Genomic DNA, 6248 nt, shown 5'->3' with positions numbered 1-6248 from the left:
GTAATACATTTGTCTTTAATAAATATGGCTTTGTTCCCAAGAAATAAATTTTTGCAGTGGTAAATCTGGCTTTAAATGACCATGGTATGTATAATTTCTGCATTTAAAAAATTCCATGTGGTTGTTTCTAGGGATATTTGGACTTTTCTATTCCAATTCTACTATGCTATACTTGTAGAATTGGACTAGAAAAATGTAGTTAACTACATACTAGATCCAAATGTCCTCCCGATCAGTCATGGTATTAATTTCGTTTAATATTGATGTTTTGGACATTATTCATGGCATGGTTAAAAAGCCATAAAAATAAAACTTGAAGCATATGTTCCTGGGCTCATTTCTGAACAAATATCTCAACAATTAAAGAAAAAAATTACTGAAAATAAAAGAAACTAAAGAGGCCCATCTCCTCATGATCCTGGAACCACTGAGGGCAGAACAGTCCCTCAGATTAAGACATTTCACTTATAAAGCTTTAAATTAATCTGGCTTCCACTGAGGGCAGGTCAAAAAGGCACTTGAAAGCAATGCAAAGTGTTGGTTTTGGACCATTTTAATGCTAAAACACATATTTAAACCATTTACACAAGATAAACTAACAGTTTTTTTGGCCAAGGGCCTGCCAATTAGGATGTTAAAAGAGCAGGCATAAGAAACCATGCGTTGTTTGGGATGTAATTTGAGCCTGTTCTCTGGACCAGCGTAATTGTGAAAGACCAGCATGTTCCTTTCTAGGACCAGGTTGTTTCTGTAGGCTTATGGGGCTTCTGTGTGTCAAAACTACTCTTGGAGCTGTTTATCTTTGTGTAGAAAGTGACTGGCAGGGTTACTGAGATACCATTTGGCTAACAGAGTTACAACAAGATGTAATAATTCAATTCACCTAGAAACAGCAATGACTGATTATTAAATATACCACAAATACTTCCAGTCCTAATGAATATGTTGATGTTGATAAGGATAATGAGGAGGAGGAGATGGAGGATACTTGGCCAAGATTCTTTCTGTTGCTGGAGTACCCTGAGGGCTTTGAACTGTCTTTTCTTTCTGCCTGAATCTTGTTCCTCCAGATGGTGTCATGGTTGGTTCCTTTCTTCATTGAGGTATAATCCAAAAGTCACCTTCTCTATGAGGCTTTCCTAGGGTTGATCTAGTATTGTTTTCCCTGATACACAGACATGCACTATGACATTCTCTGCTTTATTTCCTTTATAACACTCATCGCTAATGTTGTTATATTGTCCACTTATGCTTTTACTTATTTATTGTGGGTCTCCCCTAGGCTCACCACTCTCATTTATGGTGGCTTCTGATTCACAGAACAACCACTTTCTTTTCCCATCCATGGTTTCATCGTGTACCATGAGGGGCCCTCGTGCATGCTTGTCCAACTCCTCGTGGACAAGACAGCTTGCCCATCCAAGCCCCATCCAACACACCACCATCCCTGTAAACGCTGAGATATGGCACAACAAAAAGAATTGGTTGCAATTTACTTTGAAATTTATTTTTTTTAAATAGATAGGTTTATGTCCGGATAGAGAAATGGCTAGATATGTGATAAAGCAAGTACAGTGAAATGTAAATGGTATTGTAAAATCTAGGTGGTAGATATACAGGTGCTTGCTTTTTTTTATTTTTCAAGTTTTCTGTACGTTTGGAAATTTTCATCACACAAAGTTGGAAGAAACACAAAGAATAAAAGAACTGGTTTGGAAGTCAGGAGAAGTCAGGAGTCAGAGTTGATTGGGTCCCAGCTCTGCTATTCACTTGCCATGTAACCTTGGACAAATCTCAAACACTGTGAGAATTATATTAAAAAAATAGTTTGACTATCTATTAGTCAGGACTCTTTTGGTTGGAGGTGACAGTAAGCCATCTCAAACTAACTGAGAGAGACAGAGAGAGAGAGAGAGAGAGAGAGATTGATTGGCGCATATAACTGGGAGGGAGAGGCTTCAAACCAGACCATTTGAAATTTCTCCCCATCTCTTGACTCTGCTTCTCCTCATGTATTGCCCTTAGCTCTTCCAACTCCAGATGGACTTTCTCCATGAAACAGGGAAAGGGAATGGCCACAGATTTTACCTCTTTCAATTTAATAACCGAACGTGTAAAAGAGGATCCTCTCTTCAAAAATCCATAATATAAGATTCTAGGGAAGAATTTGGATTGGCCTGAAATGAGTCATGAGCCTAGACTTACAGCCCCAGGTATAATATGTAATTAGCCAGGCCTGGGTCACATGTTTGTACCTGGGTCAGGCTGCCAGGGCACTGACTGGAAGACCCAGCAAAGCCACATAAAATGGGGGTGGGGATCAGTTTCCATAGTCCAAGGGACGTTATTACCAGGGAGAAAAGGGAAGGGATGTTGGAGAGAGAAAAGAAAACAAATGCCTACTATAGCCTGGCCTCTCTAAGGAATCTTTTAGAGCTAATATTTTGTAGGTGCTGATTAGACTGCTATGTACCTTATAGATGCTCAGAAAACGTTTGTCAAATGAAAGAAAATGTAAAAAAAAAAAAGAAAAAGCCAGAAAAATGACAAATTATTTAAAATGTTAGTAATGGGAAAATTCTTTAGATATCAGTTAGCTTAACTCCTTCATTTCACAGATAAAGGAAAATGAGGCCCCAAAAGGTTAAGTGATATTCCCAAGGACATGTGGTTACATCTAATACTCAAGCATTCTGATCCCCACCCTGCCTCTCGGTCTCTCTTTAAAGCATTCCTATTTCAAACAGATTCCTTTTGCCCTCAACTCTCAATAGATGAACGAACCATCAGCTAATACCACCCAGGCAGGCATCTTGATAGCAAAGAAAATAGAGACTAAAAATTACAAAGAAAAGGAAAAGAAAAAAAAAATCCACCTTTGTTTAATTGTTATTCTGATGAGTTAAGCCTTGGATTCAACACAGGCAGGCTCTCCTAATAGAAAAGAAGACAGATTCATTGGCTGCTCCCACAGTCAGCTTGTGGATAAAAGTGTGTTTATACAGCTGGATGGATCTAGGAGCCAGGGCTGAAAATAGTCAGTGAGCAGGCTGATGGCAGGTGACAGCTGGGAGCATCTGTTTCCCATCAGAGACCCTAGGCTACAATCGTCCTGTCCTCTGACCCCTGGGCCCACCTTCCCTGGAGGCCTGGGTGTGTTCCCAGGTCTCAAGGTGCTGACAGCCAATTCACTTGCTAACACATCCTAAGGATGCTCATGGGTTAGAAAGCTCTGGTCTGGGATTTGGAAGGAAATCTCAGAATTCAGATTGGATGGATCAAGTTATTTATGTTCAGCTACTAAATCACACTTTAATTCTGTCGTAGAAACTGTCAGAAAGAACTGGTCATCTATTTCCTTCCCTTTGCCCGTCCTTCCTTCCTTCCTTCCTTCCTTCCTTCCTCCCCTCCTTCCAATTTTTAGCTAAGCGGGAATATTGGAAGAGACTGCTACCCTTAATTTTTTGTAGAAAAGCAGAATTATGCTGCTCCTAATTTTTCTACAGCAGTTAGCCACCTTGGCCAGCATCTTGAAAAATATCTTGAGTCCTGTCTGCAAAATGAGCTTCATAGAAATGAATATTAGGCTTTGATGGTAACCAAAAATATGACTGGATGAAGGAGGTCAGTCTTAATTTGGGTTCCCCTGAATACAGACCCTGAGAGAGGATCAAGTGCAGGAAGTTTTTGGCAGATGGTTTAAGGAAGCGGAAGTGAGGGACTATGAAGACTGAGGCAGGGAGGCAGGAAAAGCCAGTGAAAGGATGCTTCATCCATTGCTGCTGTGGGCAACCCTGAGAACTCTGAGAAGCTTACAGAATGCCTTCCAGATTGGCCTGAAGGACAGAAGGCTGGAGCCTTTAAACAGCTCTTTGGTTGAGTGTTGCCCCTAGGGGGTGTTACTGCCTAAGCACTTCCAGGGTGTGCTTGAGCATTAACTCAGAGCAAGCTACTGCAGCATTGGAAGTGACCCTGGACCAGAAAGCAGAAAGACAAGGAAGCTGGCAGTGCAAGTTGCAGCTGCCTGCCGGAGATGAACTCAGAGTCAGCCAAGGAGATGAGGTACAGACACCCGAGGCATCTGCTAACAAAGTATGAGCAGCCAGAATAAATCCAGATAAACTATGGATTAATTAGTGATTGGAATATGGGATGACTTATACTATTCTCTCTACACTTTCATATCTTTGAAAATTTCCATAATAAGAAGTAAAAAAGAAAAAGTGAAGCTTAACAAAATTTCCTCCAATGTCATCCTCACACTTAAGAGAAACATTGGAATAAAAGCTAAATAACCTTGATTTCCCTGCCACCCACCCCTAATACTGTTAGGTGCATTCTTCCTTGTAAAGATTATAAAGGAAGGAAAAATGTTATTGGCTCTAAACTATATAAAATAATACGGGTTAATAGTTCCAAACAAACGATATGCTTTAAATTTGCTGAAACAGCATTGACTTTACAGAAATAGACAATATTGCATAGGTAGATAGTAAGAAAAGGAAATCATAGGGAGGGGGAAGATCCTGACTGGTCCTATTATTTTAGGCAAAGTTACACTCAGAGCATCCTGGACAATGAGTGTATTTTGTTTTTTGCAGTCTAGCATTCATGTCTCCTGCTCTCAGAAACGTTTCTCAATTTCCTCCCCTCATTTTGTGCAGTTTTTGTGGGATTATGAGTTTGAGGATCTTGTCTTCTCTTGGACAAGGTGTGAACACATGATCCAATTTATGCCATATATATGTTTTATCCTGGAATTTAAATCTTGAAGAAAGAGACACAAGTAGCAGAAATAGATGAAGTTGATTCATCCCATGGCTGTCCCTGGAAAAGCTTGTCCATTAGCAGTTGCTAGGTAGCTAGAACTTTTCTGGTTCCTATCTTTTCTGAGAGTTTTCCCTATGTTTCTGTGAGCTACCCCATCCATTTAATACATTCATTTTTTGGCTTTACTTAGCCAAAGGGGGTCTTGGTCCCATGCAACCACTGAACCCTTACTGAGTATGGCAGTTTGTCTCCAAGAACGCTGCCCTCAATCCCATCCCCTTTTACAGGCATGGGCCATTGCCCCCATCCAAAGGTGGAGGGAATGACACACTCCTTTAAATCAGATCTGGCCTTTGACTGGCCTTCCATGTGGCGTTGTGTGGCACTCTGCTGGTTCTGGGTCTAGTTTAAGAGGACTGGCAGTGTCCACTTCCTTTTTCTTAGAATGCTCATGCTCGGGAAAGTCAGTTGCCATGTATGATGTCCAACTGCACTGTGACCTCCATGTTGTGAGGAAACCCAAGTCACACAGAGGGGCTGCAGGTGGAGAGATGCCCAACCAGTGTCCAGCTGTTCCAGTTACACCAGCCCAGCCATCAGACATTGAGTGAAGAAGCCTGCAGGTGACTCTAGCCTCAGTTGCCGTATAACTACAACTGCGTGAGAAACCCCCAAGTGAAAACTGCTCAGCTGACCCCAGTCAACCTCTAGAACTATGAGCGTTAAGAATGTGTTCCTAGGTATAACAAAAGACACGTACTAGGATGGTCTTAGCAAAACTATTTGTATTAGTTTCCTAGGAGTTCTGTAACAAAGTACAACAAACTAGGTGGTTTAAAACAAATCTATTTTCTCACAGTTCTGGAGGCTAGAAGTTCAAAATCAAGGTATCAGCAGGGTCATGTTCACTTTAAGACTCTGGGTATGATCATCCTTGCATTTTCTAGCTTCTGGTGGTAGCCTTGATCTCGGACGTTCCTTGCCTTGCAGCTGCATCACTCTGATCTCTGCCTCTGTCGTTAGGTGGGAAGTGTCCATTTTATTACACTTATAGATTCTGTGGTCAGAAATTCAGACAGGACACAGTAGGGATGGTTTATGTCTGTTCCCCAAAGCCTGGGCCAATTTTCTGGCACTATGAACGAGAGATCCTTTCCTCCATTTTCCAACAATATCCTCCTTAGCTTTTTCTGAGCCCTACTGCAGCTTCCTCAAGGCCTTTTAGGCTTCTGCTAACATTCTCCTGTAGGATCCTCTCCCACCCTTGCTGCTTCACAGAGTCTCAATGCCAGTGCCATATGGTTTACTTTTGTTATGTTATTATGTTGTTTTGTTATGACAGATTCCACTTCCAAGTAACAAAATCTGTTCCAGTTACTATTGCCGTGTAATAAATTGTTACTGTTACGATGTAATAAACTTTCCCTCCTACACCTAGAAGTCAGTGGTAGAAAATTAACAAAGGAAAAGCTACACAA

The sequence above is a fragment of the Balaenoptera musculus genome, chromosome 15 (assembly GCF_009873245.2).
Source record: "Balaenoptera musculus isolate JJ_BM4_2016_0621 chromosome 15, mBalMus1.pri.v3, whole genome shotgun sequence".
Lineage (NCBI taxonomy): Eukaryota > Metazoa > Chordata > Mammalia > Artiodactyla > Balaenopteridae > Balaenoptera > Balaenoptera musculus.
Note: the sequence above shows the minus strand (reverse complement) of the source record.